Raw genomic sequence first — 23,747 nt, 5'->3', positions numbered from 1 at the left:
TTTGTGATTTAACCATACATATCAGTCCAACTCAAATTAATTAAAAATAAGAATTATATTTTTATTATAAGGGTATTTATGTATTTAATAATTTCATAATTTTTAAACCTTTTGGGAATATAAAATTTCAAATTAAAAATTAAAATGAATGAGTAGTAAAATTAGAATAATCAAAGTTATTTGGATGCAAGTCCAAACCTTTAATATAAAACCAAGAAAATGAGAAGAAAATAATATTTATCTTATATAAGCTCCATCTCCAAAACAAAGAAATGTGCCAAAATCCAAACCAAAACTCTAATACCTGTATTTATCAGTCAAGTTTAATCTATCAATTAATATTTATTACACATTTTTTACTAAATAAATGTGCATTAAAACAAACCAAAGTTTAGATATCAAAATGCTAGGTATAACAAACATTCAAAGCCAATAAGAGTCCTGGAATCCACCTAAAATCTCCTGTATTTAACATGGACACATTTTAAAGAGTTTGAAACTACACAACGGACTCACCACCGCCTATCAAGAACCCAGTTCTGCGAACAATATCCTCGACGGTGATGACTTGAAACTATAACTATTGAAACAACTGACTATGATGGACATAACAAAAGTTATGTTGTAATGATATAGTTTGGTTGGATCAACTAAAATCCGCACGGTTCACTTGCCACCCTTCTTGGCAGCAGACTTGGTCACCTTGGCTCCAGATGGATCTTTCTTCTCCACGCTCTCGATAACGCCGACAGCAACAGTCTGCCTCATGTCCCTCACAGCAAAACGACCCAGTGGGGGATACTCAGCGAAGGTTTCCACAACCATGGGTTTGGTGGGAACCATCTTAACAAATCCTGCATCACCATTCTTCAAAAACTTGGGTTCCTTCTCAAGCTCCTTACCAGAACGCCTGTCAATCTTAGTCACCAGCTCTGCAAACTTGACTGCAATGTGGGAGGTGTGGCAATCAAGGACAGGTGCATATCCATTTCCAATCTGCGCTGGGTGGTTCATGATGATGACTTGGGAAGTGAAATTAGCTGCCTCCTTGGCAGGATCATCCTTCGAGTTCGAAGCAACATATCCTCGCTTCAGATCCTTCACAGCAACATTCTTGACATTGAAGCCGACATTGTCACCTGGAAGAGCCTCTGTAAGAGACTCATGGTGCATCTCAACAGATTTAACTTCAATGGTCAATCCAGAGGGACCAAAGGTTGCAACCATACCAGGCTTGAGGATACCAGTTTCAACACGACCCACGGGGGACAGTTCCAATACCTCCAATCTTGTACACATCCTGAAGTGGAAGACGGAGTGGCTTGTCAGAGTTGGACCCTTGTACCAATCAAGGTTGGTGGACCTTTCAATCATGTTGTCACATTCAAAACCGGAGATGGGGACAAAAGGAATCTTCTCAGGGTTGTAACCAACCTTCTTCAAGTAGGAAGACACTTCCTTCACAATTTCATCATACCTAGCCTTTTGAGTATTTGGGGGTTGTGGCAGCCATCTGTAAATGAAATAAATAGATATGTCATGCATAAGAATAATTACTAATTACAAGGCAACCAATTAGAAACTACTGAACATAAAAGCCTGAATGCAATGACCTACCTTGTTGCAGCAGCAAATCATTTGCTTGACACCGAGAGTGAAAGCAAGCAGAGCATGCTCACGGGTCTGTCCATCCTTGGAAATACCTGCCTCAAAACCTCCAGTGGTAGAGTCAATGATAAGGACAGCACAGTCGGCCTGGGAGGTACCAGTAATCATGTTCTTGATAAAGTCGCGATGTCCAGGGGCATCAATTACAGTGCAGTAGTATTTGGTGGTCTCAAACTTCCACAAGGTAATATCAATGGTAATACCACGTTCACGCTCAGCCTTCAACTTGTCAAGCACCCAAGCATACTTGAATGACCTGTTGTTCATCTCAGCAGCTTCCTTCTCAAACCTTTCAATGACACGCTTGTCAATACCTCCAAGCTTGTAGATCAAGTGACCAGTGGTGGTTGACTTTCCAGAGTCAACATGGCCAATTACGACAATGTTAATGTGAGTCTTTTCCTTACCCATTCTGCAGTATTCCCTTCAAGCTGCACCAACATACATATCAACAAAGTCAAACTAGAATTCTACACATAATGATCAGCCAAAAAAAGCAACAAGAAAAACAATGAACATATTAAACCCAGTGCATTTTTACCCCCGTCCCCAATATTTACTGGAGCTTCACCACGGGCTTAAAGTTGTGGAAAAGTCTTAAAAATTTAACATCCGATCCAATACCATAGTTCCATATAAAATCAAAATTATGTTTGCTATTTCATCCAAAGGCCCTTTCTACTTCATGCTTTCAAAGCAAAAAAGAAAAAGCAGCAAATAAAATAATTAAGAATATCCGAAGTGAAAGCTAGTACTAAAAGCAACAAAGGGATGTAAGAACAACCGATAATAATACCTACAACTTTTAAAGAAAGAATAATTTTAACAAATTTTAAAATCCAAAAAGCCAAAAAGAAAACTGGATAATAGACTAATTCCATACAATAAAATCATATCAAACCTACCAAACAAATATGTAGAAATTTTCTAGTCTCATAATTAGAAAAAGAAGTGATTGAAACATAGAGTAATTCACAAATCACAACAAAATCATAAACAATATTCACAAATTAAAATTGAAATTGACTTATTTAAAAATCATAATTCATTCATATAAAAAAAACATACCCCGATCCTAAAAACAACAATTGTCATTAAAAAAAGCATACGAGATATCATCATTACAACAGATACAAAACACAAATGAGTTAAAGGAAAACAAAAGAAAAACGAACTCATTCCCGAAATAAGCACCAAATGGATAGGAAATTACAATAGAAAAAGAAATTAAGATCTGGATAAGCTAAAAATAAGGAAAAACAAATATTTTAAAGGACGAGGGAATTAAATTAATAATGACACACTCGAGAAACATGTTGGAATCTCCAATGGAAAACTGACGAATGGAAAAAAAAGGGAGTGGTAATGGGTGGTAATGGCTGTGGTTCACAATCTGAGGATAGCAGAGCTTTCCAAACGACTAATGAAAATCATGAGCAGCAAAGTTATCTGGAAGGGTCTTCATTCATCAAGGAACAATTAGAGCATCTACACAAGATTTTTCAATCACCACAGTTTTAGATGAATTCTTCTGTTCCTAACTTATCCAGTAATCCTTCTTCCTCCTTTGCCCGATCAAGTACTGATTTTTCTATTTTTTTCAATGTCAAGCCTTGTAAAACAAAGACGTGGATCATTGATTTTGGAGCTAGTGATCACATGACTAGTAGTCATTTTCTTTTCTCAACTTACACACCTTGTGCAGGAAACAAAAAGATCAAAGTAGCAGGTGAGTTGTTCTCGATAATAGCCAGGAAATGCATTATTAAAATTTCACCTTCCTTGGTTTAACATGATGTTTTACCTGTGCCAAATCTAGCTTGTAATCTAATACTGGTCAGTAAATTATCTTAGTCTTCAAATTGTCATGTTATATTTGACTCTTCAATGTGTAAATTTCAGGACATGGTCTCGGGAAGGATAATTGACAATGTTAAAGAATTTGGTGGAATTTGCTTTCTTGATGATGACCATCTAAGTCGACCAACAACTACTCTATGTTTAAACTCTATTTCTAGTTTTGATAAGGTTATGATTTGGCATTATCGGTTTTAAAACCTTAATTTTTACTATTTAAGATATTTGTTGCTTGATCGATTTAAAAATAAAGGCCCTTCTTTATATCACTATGAATTTTGTGAATTGGCTAAACATCATCGGTCATTCTTTCCACCTAAAAAATATAAAGCTTCCAAACCTTTTTTGTTAATTCATAGTGATGTTTGGGAACCTTCGAGGTCTAAACTTTTTCAGGAAAACGTTGGTTTGTCACATTTATTGATGATCATACTCGCATTTGTTGGGTGTTTTTATTAAAAGATAAGTCTGAGTTAAAAATGTGTTTTAATCTTTTTATGCTATGGTGAAAACACAATTAGGTGTGAAAATAGAAGTATTTCAGAGTGACAATGGTGAGGAATTTTTTAGTGACCAATTAGGCGTTTTCTTAACCAAACATGGAGTATTCCACCAAAGCTCTTGTACAAATACACAACAGAATAGGATTGCAGAAAGAAAAAACTGCCATATTTTGAAAATAACTAGAGCCTTAATGTTCACTAGTCAGGTACCACGTTATCTTTGAGGCGAAGCCTTGTTAACAACTACATATCTTATTAGTAGAATGCTCAGAAAAACTCTAAACTATAGAACTCCTTTAACTCTTTTTAAAGATAACTTTTCTAACTCTAAATTGATCACAAATTTATCCCTCCGAGTTTTTGGGTGCAGTGTTTTTGTTCATCTTCACAACCAAGGTAAACTAGATCCTAGAGCAAAAAAATGTGTCTTTGTTGGATATGCTTCTAATAAAAATGGTTATAAATGTTATGATCCAATTGATAGGAAGATTATTGTTACCATAGATGTCACATTTGTTGAAACACAAGCTTACTTTTATTCTAATCTTCAGGGAGGGAATAATAGTAAGGAAGATTTAATAATTGATAAAGAAAAGGCTAGAAATATACAACATAGTGATTCTAATAATGGGGAAGGCGAATTTATGATTAACACAGAAATCAATGATGTTAATGTTGTTAATAAAAATGAGTATGAAGGTGTAGGGTCTGATAATGAGAATAGAAAACAAACTAAGGAGTTATTATTTTACTCAATAAGAAATCGAAATCAAGAAAATGGAATCCATCAGATTCATCACCAAGAATTCGACTCGCAAGATCTTGTAAAAAGTCCATGTAAAACTCATAATCCAACCAATGAAATTTCTGATCTAGATATTCCAATTGCTAAAAGAAAAGGTGTTAAAAATGTTGTCAAATATCCCATGTCTAAATTTGTATCTTATAAAGCCTTGTCTTCGACATTCTCATCCTCTGTTTCGTGTCTCGATACTGTGAAAATACCCAAAAATGTGAAAGATGCTTTACAGGTTCCTGAATGGAAGAAGGCTGTTTTAGACGAGATGCGCGCTCTTGAAAAATCAAGTACATGAGAAACAGTGGAATTACATGTAGGGAGAAAATAATGGGCTGTAAATGGGTGTTCACAACCAAATTCAAATCGATGGATCTTTAGATAGATACAAAGCCCAGTTGGTGGCTAAAGGGTACCCTTAAACATATGTGATAGACTATCTTAAAACATTTCCTCCAGTAGCCAAGTTAAATTCTATTAGAGTTCTCTTATCAATTACAGTTAATCTTGATTGGTCCTTATAGTAGCTAGATGTGAAGAATGCTTTCCTAAATGGGAAACTTGAAGAAGAAGAAGTTACATGGATCCTCCTCTAGGTTTTGAAGAAAAATTTAGAACTCGGGTATGTAAGCTCAGGAAATCTTTATATGGTCTAAAGCAGTCTCCTCAAGCTTGGTTCGAATGGTTCACTAAGTTGTCAAAAAACAAGGTTACTCACAAGGGCTAGCTGATCACACAATGTTCTATCGACACTCACAAAGAGGTCGAATAACTGTTATTATAGTTTATGTGGATGATATCATGATTATAGAAGATGATATGGATGAAATAAGGTGTCTCAAGAAGCATCTAGCTTTGGAGATTGAGATCAAAGACTTGGGTCTTTTAAAATACTTTCTTGGAATAGAAGTTTTTTGATCAGAAAACAGTCTTGTGGTCTCTTAGAAAAAAATATGTGCTTGATCTTTTAAAAGAGGCTGAGATGAGTGGTTGCCACCTAGCTGACACACCAATTGATCCAAATGTAAAATTCGAAAATAAAAAAGGATGATTAGTTGATAAAGGGCAATACCGGAGATTAGCCGATAAGTTAATTTACTTATTACATACAAGGCCAGACATAATTTTGCAGTGAGCTTAGTAAGTTAATTTATGCACTCTCCAATGGAGGAACATGAAGAAGCAGTGTTTCGGATTCTGAGATACTTGAAGAGTTCACTTAGCAATGGCTTATTCCTTAAAAAATTTGAACAAAGAGGAATTGAAGCTTATACAGATGCAGATTGGGCAGGCTCAATAACAGATAGAAGATATCCATTAGGATACTGTACATTTGTTTGAGGAAACCTTGTGACTTGGCAAAGAAAAAACTAAGGTGTTGTAGCAAGAAGTAGTGTAGAGGCTAAGTTTAGATCAATGGCTCAAGGAATTTGTGAAATGATGTGGTTAAAAAGAATTATAGAAGAGCTGAGGAAACCAATAACTTCACCAATGAAGTTGTATCGTGACAGCAAAGCTGCCATGACGTTGATGACGCCAGTCATGCTCACGACGTTGTTCATACGCCTTCCCTAAGTTACATAAACACTTTCCACACTCGTAACAAATTAAAGGTTCACGATAATTATCAAATTCATTCCACCAAACCATTTATATACTAAAATAAACAGCAACACTCATAGTCTTGGTTTGCTCACAATGATTAATATTTGCTTAGTAAGTCAATTTATGCACTCTCCAATAGAGGAACATGAAGAAGCAGTGTTTCAGATTCTGAGATACTTGAAGAGTTCATTTAGCAAGGGCTTATTCTTTAAAAAATTCGAACAAAGAGGAATTTAAGCTTATACAGATGCAAATTGGGCAGGCAGGCTCAATAACAGATAAAAGATCTATATCAGGATACTGTACATTTGTTTAGGGAAACCTTATGACTTGGCAAACCAAAAAATAAAGTGTTGTAGCAAGAAGTAGTGTAGAGGCCGAGTTTAGATCAATGGCTTAAGGAATTTGTGAAATGATGTGGTTAAAAAGAATTATAGAAGAGTTGAGGAAACCAATAACTTCACCAATAAAGTTGTATCGTGATAGCAAAGCTGCCATGACGTTGATGAAGCCGGTCATGCTCACGACGTTGTTCATGCGCCTTCCCTAAGTTACATAAACACTTTCCACACTTGCAACAAATTAAAGGTTCACGATAATTACCTAATTCATCCCACTAAACCTTTAATATACTAAAATAAACAGCAACACTCATAGTCTTGGTTTGCTCACAACGATTAATATTTGCTTAGTAAATTAATTTATGCACTCTCCAATGGAAGAACATGAAGAAGCAATGTTTTGGATTCTGAGATACTTAAAGAGTTCACTTAGCAAGGGCTTATTCTTTAAAAAATTCGAACAAAGAGGAATTGAACTTATATAGATGCAAATTTGGTAGGCTTAATAACATATAAAAGATCTAAATCAGGATACTGTACATTTGTTTGGGGAAACCTTGTGACTTGGAAAAGCAAAAAAAAAAGTGTTGTAGTAAGAAGTAGTGTAGAGGCTAAGTTTAGATCAATGGCTCAAGGAATTTGTGAAATGATGTGGTTAAGAAGAATTATAGAAGAGCTGAGGAAACCAATAACTTCACCAATGAAGTTGTATCGTGATAGCAAAGCTGCCATGACGTTGGTGAAGCCGGTCATGCTCACAACGCTGTTCATGCGCCTTCCTTAAGTTACACAAACACTTTCCACACTTACAACAAATTAAAGGTTCACGATTAGCTAATTCATCCCACCAAACCTTTAATATACTAAAATAAACAACAACACTCATATTCTTGGTGTGCTCAAAACGATTAATATTTGCTAAGTAAGTCAATTTATGTACTCTCTAATGGAGGAACATGAAGAAGCAGTGTTTTGGATTCTAAGATACTTGAAGAGTTCACTTAGCAAGGTCTTATTCTTTAAAAAATTTGAACAAAGAGGAATTTAAGCTTATACAGATGTAGTTTGGGCAGGCTCAATAACGGATAGGAGATCTACATCAAGATACTGTACATTTGTTTGGGAAACCTTGTGACTTGGCAAAGCAAAAAATAAAGTGTTGTAGCAAGAAGTAGTGTAGAGGCTGAGTTTAGATCAATGTTTCAAGAAATTTGTGAAATGATATGGTTAAAAAGAGTTATAGAAGAGTTTAGGAAACCGATAACTGCACCAATGAAGTTGTATTGTGATAGCAAAGCTGCCATGACGTTGATGAAGCCGGTCATGCTCACGACGTTGTTTATGCGCCTTCCCTAAGTTACATAAACACTTTTCACACTTGCAACAAATTAAAGGTTCACGATTATTATCAAATTCATCCCACCAAAACTTTAATAAACTAAAATAAATAGCAACACTCATATTCTAGGTTTGCTCACAATGATTAATATTTGCTTAGTAAGTCAATTTATGCACTCTCCAATAGAGGAACATGAAGAAGCAGTGTTTCGGATTCTGAGATACTTGAAGAGTTCACTTAGCAAGGTCTTATTCTTCGAAAAAGTCTAACAAATAGGAATTTAAGCTTATACAGATACAGATTGGGCAGGCTCAATAACAGATAGAGGATCTATATCAGGATACTATACATTTGTTTGGGGAAACCTTGTGACTTGGCAAAGCAAAAAATAAAGTGTTGTACTAAGAAGTAGTGTAAAGGCTGAGTTTAGATCAATAGCTCAAGGAATTTGTGAAATGATGTGGTTAAAAAGAATTATAGAAGAGCTGAGGAAACCAATAACTTCACCAATGAAGTTGTATCATGATAGCAAAGCTGCCATGACATTGATGAAGCCAGTCATGCTCACGACGTTGTTCATGCGCCTTCCCTAAGTTACATAAACACTTTCCACAGTTGTAACAAATTAAAGTTTCACGATAATTATCTAATTCATCCCACCAAACCTTTAATATACTAAAATAAACAGCAACACTCATAGTCTTGGTTTGCTCACAATGATTAATATTTGCTTAGTAAGTCAATTTATGTACTCTCCAATGGAGGAACATGAAGAAGTAGTGCTTCAGATTTTGAGATACTTGAAGAGTTCACTTAGCAAGGGCTTATTCTTTAAAAAATTCAAACAAAGAGGAATTTAAGCTTATACAGATGCAAATTGGGCAGGCAGGCTCAATAACAGATAGAAGATCTATATCAGGATACTGTACATTTGTTTGGGGAAACCTTATGACTTGGCAAAGCAAAAAATAAAGTGTTGTAGCAAAAAGTAGTGTAGAGGCTGAGTTTAGATCAATGGCTTAAGGAATTTGTGAAATGATGTGGTTAAAAAGAATTATAGAACAGCTGAGGAAACCAATAACTTCACCAATGAAGTTGTATCGTGATAGCAAAGCTGCCATGACGTTGATGAAGCCGGTCATGCTCACGACATTGTTCATGCGCCTTCCCTAAGTTACATAAACACTTTCCACACTTGCAACAAATTAAAGGTTCACGATAATTAGCTAATTCATCCCACTAAACCTTTAATATACTAAAATAAACAGCAACACTCATAGTCTTGGTTTGCTCACAACGATTAATATTTGCTTCGTAAGTCAATTTATGCACTCTTCAATGGAGGAACATGAAGAAATAGTGTTTTGGATTCTGAGATACTTGAAGAGTTCACTTAGCAAGGTCTTATTCTTTAAAAAATTTGAACAAAGAGGAATTGAAGCTTATACAGATGCAGATTGGGTAGGCAGGCTCAATAACAGATAGAAGATCTATATCAGGATACTGTACATTTGTTTGGGGAAACCTTGTAACTTGGCAAAAGCAAAAAATGAAGTGTTGTTGCAAGAAGTAGTGTAGAGGCTGGGTTTAGATCAATGGCTTAAGGAATTTGTGAAATGATGTGGTTAAAAAGAATTATAGAAGAGCTGAGGAAACCAATAACTTCACCAATGAAGTTGTATCTTGATAGCAAAAGTTCCATGACGTTGATGAAGCCAGTCATGCTCACGACGTTGTTCATGTGCCTTCCCTAAGTTACATAAACACTTTCCACACTTGCAACAACTTAAAGGTTCACGATTATCTAATCCATCCCACCAAACCTTTAATAGACTAAAATAAACAGCAACACTCATAGTCTTGGTGTGCGCACAACGATTAGTATTTTCTTTTAATTGTTGAATACGTGAACCGTTGACAACAAAAAACGTTCATGTAAATCATCCCACAAAGTTTTTGCATTTCATAATTGGAAAGCATCAATATTTCCTCCAAATCGATAGTTTTGATAATCCAAGACACAAGCATACAATGAATGGTAATGCAATCATCGTTTGAGAAAGGGGGAACAATATCTATAATGGTACCATCACGATATCCAAAATTGCACCGAGAAGATAGAGCGATGTGAATAGCATAAGCCCAACATCGTAATTTTTAAGCTTTAATTGAATAGGAGTAATAAAATCATCGGGTCGATCTTAAGAACCCAAGAAAAATGGAGAGTCAGGTTCAATTTTAGGTGGTAGTGATGATAGTGGTGGTGAAGAAGTAGAATCGCTGCCAGCAATTGAAAAAAAAAATAATTTGTGTTAAACACTCAAGTCAGATGCCATGACAAGAATAGGGTAATCCCTTTCAATCTTATTGATTAAACCTCAAGAGTATACATAATATTTATACAACTGTAGTCACATAGGAAAAGGAAAGATATATAATATATTCCTAAATATATGCCTAAAATATATACAATATATTTCTTAAAGATATCCTATTATAATAATATCCTAATACTGACACTCTTTGTTCCTTTTGTGGTGACAGTGTTGAGATTTTAGATCATGTTTTCCTGAAATGCTTTTTCACTCAAACGGTATGATTTGGTAATACATTTGGATTCAAGGTTGATAATTTTAGAGACTTAGGTTTTATTGACTTCATTGAATCATATATCCTTAATCTAAAAAGCTCCATGACTAATACTTCCTATGCTACAACAATACTTTGGAGTATATGAAAATGCAGAAATAAGAAAATTTTTGAATCTCTAGATGTTTCTCCATCTTAGCTTGTTCAAATGACATACTCTTGATAATAAAGTCCAAATTGAATTCAAACCACCTTGAAAAATACATCAATTAGGCAACAACATGGATTGCCCACGTTCATTACTTGGAAAAATGGTTTTTCTGGAATTGATGGTGCCTATACCATTGTCAATTTTGATGAGGTAATTGTAAAACAAAAAAGTGACTATTACACAGATTGGAACCTTACCTCATTGAAGCTCTATCTTACAAATGAAGTGCTCTTATATGCATTCAGTAGGAACCATTTTATCACAATTTACCTGTAGAGGGATTTTCAACATTTCAATCTTTTACACTAACATATTTAATACTTTTATACACTAACATTTTGATTTTTTTCATATAATATTGTGGGTGGGGATGAGATTGCGATGAATCTTAAAAATTATGTTTAGAATGATTTTTAAAGAAAAATCTTTCTCAAGTCACAATTCTAAAAATTACCAATAATTTTAAAATTTTCCATGTAACGTGTTCGTTTACCTTTTAGTATTGTTGCCTAATTCTTTTATTCAATTATTGAAATAATTACGTTATTAAATCAAAATTGGAAAGTACCTTTCACAATAATTCCATTTTTTTCAAATGCAATAACTCCAATTCTATTTGATTTTATATAAGGTTGACCTATGTTTCTATTTTATATAAGTAAATTAAGTCCTTATTAATAATATTTATTTTAAAATTTTAAAATATTGACTTATGAAACATTTTGATTTCCAATATATACATACTTCTTTATTACGAAAATTATAATTTTATTATCAACTATACAAAATTTTATTTGATTTTATATTGTATCAACGTATTTATTTAATAAATAAAAAATTTCATTAGCATATGTAATACTAATAATTTTCTTTTAAAGATTCCTAATAATTTAAACTATACTAATTTCTCTGCTTTTACAAATCATATATATTATATTGCAAAATTTTATATAAAAATAAAATAAAATAAATAATCATGGACACGATATTTCACATTTTAATATTTATACACGTGTATTCTCAATATACATCCCATCATTTATTTTGTAAATTCAAATTTCTTTTTCCAAACAACTAACTTTAGATTTCTAAACTTCAAATAATCAATTCAAATAATAACTCACCTATATGTTTTAAAACAGTTCATCAACATTGGCTTAATTTTAAGAAACTTATTAAATTATCATTTTATTTTAAATTTAATATAACTTTTTTTGAATAGATTAGAACACTTTACATCAAGCTAGAAATAGTCAAAAGGAGAAACTATATATAACTCTAAACCTTCCTTTCTGTCAAATGCCAATTTGGCAATACAATTAGCTTCAACATTTTCTTCTTTGGGGACATGTTCAATTGACCAACTCTCCACATTCTGCAAAATTGAGTTATGCGTTTGATTATTGCTGAATTTGACCACTTCGACAAAGATTCCTTGATAGCCCTAATAACTTCTATGTTGTCTGTCTAAACCAATATCCTATCATGTTGTCTTCCTTGCACTAACGACACACCATCAAGAATGCCCTACAACTCAGCTTCGAATACTAAACATTTCCCCAATCTACGATTAAACCCAATGATCCAATTCCCATCGTGACCTCTCAAAACTCCTCTTGCAACAACGCATCCTCTGTTAATCTTAACAGCTCCATCAGATCTTATACAAATCCACCTTTTTGTTTCCACCATCTTTTCCCTCGGGACTTGCCTCATAGAACCTTCTCCATGAACATAAAGAAATTTTTTAGCCCAACTATATGCACCTTTGAGAATCTCCTTTGCACTCCACAACACACTTTAAAAGATACAACTATTTTTTTTTCCAAATACGCCACGTAACTATGCCAAAGAAACACGACCAATCGACATTCCTCATAATGAAATTTTGCCAATTCTGCAAATTAGACTCAAACCATTCCTACAAAATACCTGAAAAGAAATACTCTTGCTTCTGAGGTGGAATGATCTGAGACCATACCTCTTTCGCTGCATCACAATCTCTGATAGCATGAAGTACATCCTTCAGTTCATGTCCACAAATCGAACAACTTGCATCGCTACCAACTCCATGCCTTAGCCGCTCCACTTGAGTAAGAAACCACTTTTTGAGAGCCAGCCAAAGAAATATCCAAACCTTTTGAAGACCTTGAATCTTTCATGGCAATTTCCAAACTTCCTCCCTAGGATTCCATGAGCTCTCCTTAACCATCTGATAAGCACTTTTAACAGATAAGCAACTTGAAGAAGTCCCCATCCAAGCAATCTTGTCAGACCCCGCCGAGGGATGCAGAGGTGGAATACTAGTAATACTCCAAATAATATTCCGATAACCAAATCCAAAAGATCTCCAGATTCTACAGTCCTTCTTCTATAACCATATCCTTGAGGAAATAATGTAACACCCCAAACCCAGCCTAAAAGTTACACCCGAATCTGGCGTGTCACATTGAAGTGTTTTTCAAAAACCATGTTTTCATTAAACACTTCAATGTGACACGCCAGATTCGGGTCTAACTTCTAGGCCGGGTTTGGGGTGTTATATTTAGTGGTATCAAAGCCAAGTTACAAAACTCGGGCTGTGAAATGGGCTTTAGTGTTTTTTTTAAAGATGTTTACAAATGATTTTGAGGTAGTTTTGAAAGATTTCTTTTTGTGGCACACCGAGTCCTCAGCGTCGGACCAAGTAAGTCCTCCTGATATTGAAATCTGTTTCAAACTGTTATATTGTAAGTAGTTACTAGGCTTACTTTAAATGATAGACTATACTGAGACTCTTTAGCTAGAGTAAACTGAGTAACTACAGGAAACTAAAACTGTAGTGAGCTTGCGATTGTGAAAACAACTCTTAACTACTACTTCCATAAAACATCTGCTTAATTATTGGAACTATGAGCTAAATTCATAAAATTTCTAATTCAGATAATACGCGAAGTGATGATGAGCACTAGAAGAGGTGTAAGAGGCTGCGACAAATACTGTGGAAGTGCTAGGGCTGGATCTTCAGTATCAGGCCATATGCCTAACGTTGAAGCGAGAGAGGCTCCGGCGTCACAGGTACCTGAGACAGGGTTATTTGATCGAGCGGCTGGGGACGACGTATTGTCTCAAGCAATGTTGAGGATTCTAGAAAGGGTTGCGGGTACTGTTGGGTCGAATACCAATACTGTGGGCCGTGGATCTGTTACAGAATGACTCTGGTCAAATGGAGCAGAGATCTTTAGGGGAGTTACTGGGGTGGCCCCGAGTGTGGCAGAATATTGGTTGGAGGCCACCGAAAGAATTATAGATGACCTCGACTGTACATTAGAACAAAAGTTGAAGGGTGATGTGTCCCTGCTGAGAGATGAAGCCTATCAGTGGTGGCTTACGGTAAAAGAAGGTACTTCGTCTGACCGATTGGCCTGGGAATTCTTTAAGTCCATATTTCAGAGAAACTATGTGGGCACGAGCTATGTCGACGCTCGTAGGAAAAAATTCTGAATTTAGTTCAAGGTGACAGATCTGTGGTAGAATATGAGGCAGAGTTTCTACTACTCAATCGGTATGCTAAAGGAATAATGGCAACAGATTATGAACGTTGTGTACGGTTTGAAGATGACCTCAGAGACAGTCTTCGAGTACTAATAACTCCCCAAAGGGAGCGGGATTTTGCAGCATTGGTGGAGAAAGCAAAGATCGCTGAGGATGTGAAGCGCACTGAGCGCCTAAACTGAGAAAGAGAAAGGGGAAGAAATAAGAGGGATTCTGAGCCCTCCAATTCTGATCAGAGACCTAAGAGAAGGGCCAGAGTGGATGGGTCAGTCAGAGGTGGGCCCCCTGTTCCTGCTACTGGGTTACCACCTTGTGCTATTTGTGGGAAAGGTCATGTGGGCAAGTGCTGGAGGCGGGCGGGAGCTTTTTTGAGTTGTGGTTCCATGGAGCATCATCTGAGAGAGTGTCCCAGAAAACCGGATCAGATGCAAGTTTTTGGTAGGGGTAGTGTACAGCCACCTAGGGGTGTTAGCAGTCGCCTAGAGGCCGTGGATAGGTCAGGGGTGGAAATGGTTTGGGTCGTGGAGCTCCAGGTAGAGGTGTCAGCCATACGAAGGCGAGGTAGCCAGCTTTGGTTTATGCAGCACGTCGCCGAGAAGATGGAGACGCTCCAGATATGAATACTGGTACGCACTTTATCCATAGTGTACTATTGACCTAATTTGCAATTAGGATTAGAGTGCGCAGCAAAAGCGTAGTGGTGTAACCTGTGTTGTGCGGCTACTAGATAGTTGGAAATTTCGAAGACAAAATTTATTTATGGGGGTAGAGTTTTAACACCCCGAATTTAGGCCTAGATGGAAATAGGTCTTGAGCGTAGGAACACATAAAAATTTATGTGTGCAAGAAAATAATGTAAATGAACGTCTGCTTCAGTGGTTAAGTGATTTGGGTGTGTTTAGGAGTGTTTGAGAAGTCCTGGGATCAAACCTAGGCTCTAGCAAAATTTTAGTTTTTCCTTTTAAGTAAACCTTGACTCTGGACTGTAGGCCTTATAAATGAATGTGGTAGATTTACATCACAAAAAGAGCCTGTGGTGTAGGGGCAAAGTGGCAACACAAGTGTGGCAAGGAGGTGGCATCACAAGTGTGGTAAGAAGGTCAGATGTTCAAGTCTCACTACATGCAAATGGGATTATTTATTTTGCTCATGAGGAGGCAAGAGTTGGTGTTAGATTTGAACTTTGTGTTGGAGAGTTTGAATGGGTCAAATGAGTGATTTAAGGAGGGGATCATGGAGAGGTAAGGGAAGGAAATCAAGGTAAGTTAGGTAGGTGAAAGTTGGTGCCGAAATGGGGTCTTTGCTTTTGGAAATTTGGCTAGTGTGTTGTAGGGATGCCATTTTTCTTTTAGTCATTTCGGCTTTTGGCTCATTTTGTTCGATTTTGAAATAGTGATGTGGGTAGTGGCTGATTTTACTCTAGTCATTCCTTTAATTTTAATTCTTTTCGCCTTTTGCCAAAATCGAGTAATACCCATTTTCTCTACTATTTTTCTTTTCAACAATTGCTGCTTGTGTCGATTCTCCCTTTATTCTCCCCCTCTTGGCACTTTTCTGCTTTCTTGTTTCTCAATTTGACTGAACCAATCCCTTCTCTCCTTCCTTTCTTACTCATTCGAAGTTCTTGTTCTCACTTACTTAAAACCGAATTCACTTTCTCTTTATTTCTTTTTCTGCAACTTTTCATCCCTGTCAACCTTGAGTATTCTTTCTTAATCTGGAATTAGGCCGAATATTAGTTATCTTTTCTTCTTCATCTCTTCTAATTTGGTCGACATTTGATTGTTGTTCGTAACTGATTCTCTTCCTTCCCATCTGCTTTAATCCGCATCGTCAAAGTTTGTTGGTTCTGTGGCTGAATACTAGTTCTCTTGTTGGCCATGTGTTTTCCTTAGGTTAGTATTTGATTAACCTTGGTTATAGGATATTGATGCTTAATAATGGTTGTGGTACAGATAAGCCACAGGGAGGTGAGATCGTTTCATAATCATACGGCTTAGGAAGTATAAGCCGATTCAGTTAAGGTAGGTATTAATCTTGGGTTCGGCTTCTGTATTAAAAAGGCTTGTTAAATCTTATTAATGGAATGGCTAACTGAGTACCTTAATCGAATATAAGTTCTACGCTCGTGGGCTACTGCGTTTTTCTTCAACAAGGTGTGTACACACACCACTCCAATTGTAGATCGGCAAATGCCGAAATCCTGAAATGCCGAAAAGTCGAAAAGCCAAAAGTATAGCTACGACTATCACACGAGCGCACGAACGCGTGTGTGGATAAGCCGATACAACGACAGAGGTCACCACGAGCGATCTCGTGGTCTTAGGCCGTTTTTGGGCCAAATGGACCGTAATGGGCCGAGTGGGCCCAATAGAATTTTCTTGGATGGATGGAAACAATGAGCCGGCCATGACGATCGCATGGCCAAGGGAAATTTTGGGCTTAGTGGTCCACATGAACGTGTGGGCCCTGTAATATCCCAAAAATTACTACTGTAATACCCCGAAAATTACTACAGTAAGAAAGTAGGTATCCTTGATAGTAAAATAAAGAAGTAAAGTGACAAAAAGGGAAATTTTGAGTTATGGCAACATTGGGAATTATATTATGACATATTAATTCGAGAAAGGATTAAATCGCAAAAGTGAGAAAAGTTTTGTTGCCCAAGAGTAAATACTCAAAATTTGAGGGATTAAAGTGTAAATACAAAAAAGTTGAAGGACCAATAGTGTAAATATTTTAAGGGTGGAATAATCTAGAAACTAAGGAAAATGGATGAATTAGGACCAAATTGAAAAGGTGAAGAATTTTGAGGGACTAAATCACAATTTTACCAAATTAAGTGATGACTCAATGATAGAATTTTTAAAGATTATAAAGGGCAAAATGGTAATTAGAAGAGAGAAATCTAGAAGGCAATGATGATGTTGGTGATTTTTAGATTAATTAATTAAATAAATATTAGTTTATTAATATTTTAATTTGATTTTTAAATGATATTTTATTATTTTATTATTATTCTATTTAGTATATATATGGAAGGAAAGATGAAGAATCTTGATCTTCTTCCCATGCATCCAACGTATGAAGAGAAAAGACAGAAAGAAACTTTTTTTCTTTACAATTTGGTCCTTTCACCAAAAATTCACCATTTTCACTTAGAAATCAAAAGAATTTTCATATCCATCAAGAGAGAAAGATAACAAGGAGACAATGGGGAGCTTGAATATCAAGTTAGATTCAAGAAATAGAAGCTGGAGGAGAGAGAAAATCAAGTTAAAGATTGAAATCAATAGGACAAGGTAAGAACATCAAGATTTCAATATATTTTTAAGTTTGTTATTATTGAGAAAACATAGAAATGATGTTATAGTAGAGTTTTATTAAATAAAGTCTTATTTTCTTGATATATTAGTGAAGGGAAATAAGAGAAAATGATGGAAAATATTATAGAGAAAATGAATAAGGAAGTTAGTAGTCAACATTTTGCATTAAAATAGTTTTGGACAGCAGCAGTAGGCTAACTTCGAAAAATCACCATAAATTATGGAAATCGAATTAGAGGATGAGAAAAAATATTTAATTAAAGATTATTAAGTCTAGTTTCTCATAGAAGAAACGGTGTAAGTAATGGAGTTGTAAATCATGAGATATAATAAATTATGTGAGACAAGGTCAGAATGAATTTGGGTTCCCCTGTTCTGACTTTGGAAAATTATAAAAAATTTTATAAAAATAAATGTGGGCTTAAATTTATATTTTTAAAATCGTGAATGAGTATATTTTCAAGAGAAGCAAATGGGAACATCATCTGAATCCTGTACGAGGAGATAATTAATTTTTAGTGAAGAAGGGTCAGAATTGTCAGACAGCAGAACAGGGATGCCTTTAAAGAATAAAATGTACTTATTGGCTGAACCAAAATTTCTGAAAATTTTATAGTAAGAAGATATGTGAGCCTAGTTTTATAGAAAATTAACGGATCTCAATTTGGAGTTACATATCCAAGATATAAATAATTTTGTGACAATGACTCAAGTGGACAGCTTTGAATGAACAAATAAATAAATAGTGAAATTATACATAATGTTACATATAAGCATGTTATATACATTAAGGATGTGGAATGGAGAGGAGGAGGAGGAAAATATATGATTATTCAACTAGCATGAGTTTTCATTAAAAATGGTTAATTTGCATGTTTTAGGTGCGAGGACTAAATTGAATAAAAGTAATATTTTCAAGGTAAATTTGTAAAATTTCAAAAAGTGACAAAATTGCATGAAATGAATTTTTATTATTTAAATTAATAAATTGAATGAAATATTAATTTATATCAAGATTGGGTAGAAATTCGAGGAAAATAGGAAATTACCAAAATGTCCTTGAATTTTGGTATTTCTGCAATTTAGCCTGGTAAGTTCGTGTAACTTGAATTATTTTCTTAGATGATTGAACTATATATATTGGATTGAGAAATTGATTTGAATTGTGAACATGAGAAATTGTGAATTGAATGAAATGGAAATGAAGCTTTGAATTACATGAGTAAATATCGGGTCTCGTAGGCCCTATTTGTTATGAATATAATATTTTGAGGATATGTTGTAAAGAATTATAAAAGCACATTAATAATTTGAAAGTTTTAATTCGGATGAAATTTTGTAACTCGATTTAATACATATGCAAATGTATGTCTTCTAGTAATGCCTCGTACCCTATTCCGACGTCGAATACGGGTAAGAGGTGTTACAATGTGACATCGCCAGATTCAGTCATAACGTTTAGACTGGGTTTGGGGTGTTACAGGCCCACTTGGGCCCATTTACACCATTATAACCATTTAGGTTATCTGTGTCGCTCGAGGCGACTGTAGACCTTCGAAAAGGTTGTTAAAATGACCGAAATACCCCCATAGAGTAAAATAACCAAAATACCCTCATAGGGTAAAATGACCAAAATACCCCCATAGGATAAAATGACTGTTATACCCCGAGGAATTGAAATGTGTGTATGACCGACTTGTTCTATGATATATATATAACTATTACTGAGTATGATATACTGCATACACGTATGATTTATGACACGACATACTACATGGGGTTGGGATCTTGTATTGGAGGAAGTGATTGATATGTGAGGGTCGCACGGGTCGCATGAGACGACTGTGGACCCACTGATGGCTTTAAGCTGATTATGTGATTGGCAGCTCTGCTGCAATATTGGTTAGTGCCGCAACCGGTGCTACATAAGGAGTGTAGGGATGGGTGGGTTGATTTAATCCCCATAGGAGTGTAGGGTTGGACAGGAGATGGAGTGCAGGGTTGGTGTGGGTATTTATGCATTGCATATTCTGATTCTGATATTGAGATGGGCTTAGGCCTAGATACATGTGATATGTGCCATTTAATATGGGCTCAGGCCCAACCGAGGCTGATGGGGGCTAGAGCCATTTGCCACCGTTACTGTAATGGGCTAAGGCCCACACTGATTCAGTTACTGTTAAACGACTCAGGCCTAGACTGATTCTATTTCTTTAATAAGGGGATTACACACTGAGTTTTCGTAAACTCACCCTATTTTTAACCTTTTAGGTAATCCCCAACGTTAGACGGTTCGGAGCTGCGAGGGACTCGGAGAGGGCCACACAACTGCACATGTTTTATTTTGTTTTGGTCATTTACTTAAGCAATTTGATTTTGATTCGGGTTGTAATAAGGCCTCTATAATTTCTGGGTTTTAAATTTGGGATTTGATGTGATTGTGATTTATATCTGTTAGAAGTAGAACACGCTTTTCTAAAATAATAACTGTATTCTAACACTACGTTTCTGCACCTCAATTTTTTTTAAATATCATGTTTTCGTAAATCATTGCTTTAACTGAAGCTTCTGCAACAATAAGATTTTGAAGGTAATAACTTATTAATAAACCTCGATTAAAAAAAACAAACACAAACTGAGGTTTTATACAAGTTTTAAATGGCAAGACGTTTGAAATTTCAAGAAGGGTTTTTAACGAAAACATGGTTTTTGAAAAATACTTCAATGTGACATGCCAGATTCGGGTCTAACTTCTAGGTCGGGTTTGGGGTGTTACAAACAATATGTAGCAAAGTTGGCGTTGGCTAGGATTAGATTGATCAAGGGACCAATCTCTAGAATCCAACCATCCTTCCAACATGTAATGGTAGACCAAACTATAAATCAGTATAATTATAAACCTAATTGCGAAATCTAGAAATTCCTATTCAATTAAGCAAATGATATTGATTAGTTATCAAATAATTTACATATTAATATAAATCTTGGATAATAACCATATAACAATTAACAAGTGCTCATGATTTATGATATAATGTTGAAATTGTTAGACTTGTGACCCAACTTCTTATTAAAATAAAATACAAGTGGTAAGATAGGGGGATCCATGAGGGTGAAGGCCGCAGACCATCGTGGATTGCAATAAGCAAGATATCATGGGCCCCTGCAGTACGGTACAGTTTGCTCAAGAAGAATTCGTATAGAAGTTTACTTCCTTTGTTTGATATTGATTTAAATAAGGTGTTTCAACCTTACTGCATTACTTCTATTAAATGTTGATTAGAATAAGGTTTTCTAAACCTATAAATAGACGTAGTCTATACTCCTTGTAATCATTCGAATTCGACATAGTGAATTTTCTTCTCCTCTGCCCGTGATTTTTCCCCAAAAAGGTTTCCAAGTAAAATTTGTGTATTCTATTTCTCTCTCTTTTATTTCCATTATCGACATTCTATTTTTATAGATATTAAACTTTATAAAAAATTGAATATAGCCTATTATATTCTTTATTTTTTAATTAAGTTAAAATACAAATAATGTCACTAATTTATTTAAACATTATACATTGTTTCAAGTTTAATAACAATTAAGTAGTATTAATAGTTGCAACACACAAAAAATCGAATTAATTATTACGTACTTTTTAAAACATTGTACACTTAAATATAAAAATATTCACAACAACATCACTATTTACTCTAATGATAGGTTTATAAAAAAATATTTCTTTCTTAGAATATTTCTTATGTAATTTAATATAAGTTCTAAATAGTCTATTTTAAGTTACGATATTGCACTAACAAAATAAAATTTTCTAATAATTTTATTCTTCCATTTCTTATAAGCAATGCATATATCTATACAATTTTGCACTTCTCGACAAATCTAATCTGCTTCGTTATTCTAAGTGTTTATTCTACTTTGGGAATGAATAACTTATTATTCTTAACTCTTGGGTTCAAGAATTTCTATATAATTTAAGCGACACAATAAAAACTTTTTCTTTTCTTTTATTAACATATTTATGTATAGGATTTCATTCGCCCCACGGTTGGAATCTAATGATTGGCTCTATCTATAAAGATTTTGGATTTGCTCATAATGATCAAATTAGATCTGGTCTTGTTTCTACCTTTCCAGTCATTCTAGATACAATTTTTAAATATCAAATCTTTCGTTATTTAAATCGTCTATCTCCGTCACTTGTAGTTATTTATAATCTTTCTTACTTTTGAGATAAGCAAAGCATGAAAAGCCGTACTTATTTTACTCCTTTTACCTATCAGGAGAATGTAATTTCTCCTTTGTTTCAGTCATTTTTTATTAGTTTTCAGTAAAAGTAAATAGCAGAATCGTGGCTAGGGAACTATACTAGTGACCTACCTAAATTTATTGTAGAAATTTTCGGGATCAATGGTTAGACCATGCAAACTAGAAATACATTTTCTTGGATAAATGAGGAGATTACTCAATCCATTTCCATATCACTCATGATCTATATAATAACAGGCGATTCCATTTCAAATGCATATCCCATTTTTGCGCAACAGGGATATGAAAATCCACGAGAAGCAACTGGGCCTATTGTATGTGCCAATTGCCATTTAGCAAATAAACCTGAGGATATTGAGGTTCTACAAGCGGTACTTCTTGATACATTATTTGAAGTGGTTGTTAGAATTCCTTATGATATGCAACTAAAACAAATTCTTGCTAATGGTAAGAAAGGGGTATTGAATGTGGGTGTTGTTCTTATTTTTCCAGAGGGGTTTGAGTTAGCCTTGCCTGATTGTATTGCACCTGAGACGAAAGAAAAGATAGTCAATCTACCTTTTCAGGACTACCACCCCACTAAGAAAAATATTCTTGTGATAGTTCTTGTTCCTGGTAAAAAATTTAGTGAAATCACCTTTCTTATTCTTTCCCTAGACCTTGCTAGTAATAAGCATGCTCATTTCTTAAAATATCCTATATACATAGGTGAAAACAGGGGAAGGGGCCAAATTTATCCCAATGGGAACAAAAGTAACAATACAGTTTATAATTTTACGACAACATGTATAGTAAGCAAAATCATATGAAAAGAAAAAGGGGGTATGAAATAACCATAACTGATGCCTTGGATGGACATTAAGTGGTTGATATATCCCCCTAGGACCAAAACATCTTGTTTTAGATGGTGAATCTATCAAACTTGATCAACCATTAACAATTAATCCTAATGTGGTTGGATTTGGTTAGAGGGATGTTGAAATAGTACTTCAAGACCCACTATGTGTCCAAGATCTTTTGTTTTTCTTGGCATCTATTGTTTTTGTACAAATCCTTTTGGTTATTAAAAAGAAACAGTTTGAAAGGGTTTAAGTGTCTGAAATGAATTTCTAGATCCATGGATTTATCAACATCAAATTTGTAAAAAAGAACAAATTCTTGGTATAACGAAAAAAACTATAAAAAGTCTTTTAGTTATTTCTATTATTTCTCTAAGAATTGCTTTTACTGCATTCAAAACAAAATATGTATATTGTGAAGAAGACTATTCTTCTTTACTTTTTTTTCTTTTTTTAACCTAAACTGGACTAAATTGGAGGGTGTAATTATATTCCTATTGTCAATGTCGATTTAAATGTTACAAAATGGATATTGTTTTCTAAATTCAATTTGATTAGATGCTAAACATAAGATAAGTAAGTGGAGAATAGAAAGGAATGATAAATGAGGGAACAAATAATTATAGGAAGTATTCTTCATCTTTCTACCCTTCGACATAAGAAAATAAACTTTACACATCCTTTTCTTATGTTGAAATAATAATAATTCAAGACCCGTTACAAAGATTTCTTTTCTTAGTTTTGATTTTTCTAGATTTTTCGAAACCCTTTACTTTTTAAATTTACTTATTTTATTATAAGTAATAAGGATAACATAATAAGTATAAAATAAGTTGAAATAAGTATAATATACTAAGTAATGGACAA

At 34.6% G+C, this 23,747-nt stretch overlaps 2 pseudogenes; one reads left to right on the top strand and one right to left on the bottom strand.

Annotated features, from left to right (window-relative positions):
* Positions 1-220: 220 nt before the first annotated feature.
* On the bottom strand, positions 221-2,095 carry LOC105780600 (elongation factor 1-alpha-like; annotated as a pseudogene).
* Positions 2,096-22,193: 20,098 nt separating this feature from the next.
* On the top strand, positions 22,194-23,154 carry LOC128040546 (cytochrome f-like; annotated as a pseudogene).
* The last annotated feature ends 593 nt before the right edge of the window (positions 23,155-23,747 follow it).

Source organism: Gossypium raimondii, chromosome 4 (assembly GCF_025698545.1).
Source record: "Gossypium raimondii isolate GPD5lz chromosome 4, ASM2569854v1, whole genome shotgun sequence".
NCBI lineage: Eukaryota > Viridiplantae > Streptophyta > Magnoliopsida > Malvales > Malvaceae > Gossypium > Gossypium raimondii.
This window is presented reverse-complemented; position numbering and strand designations above follow the sequence as displayed.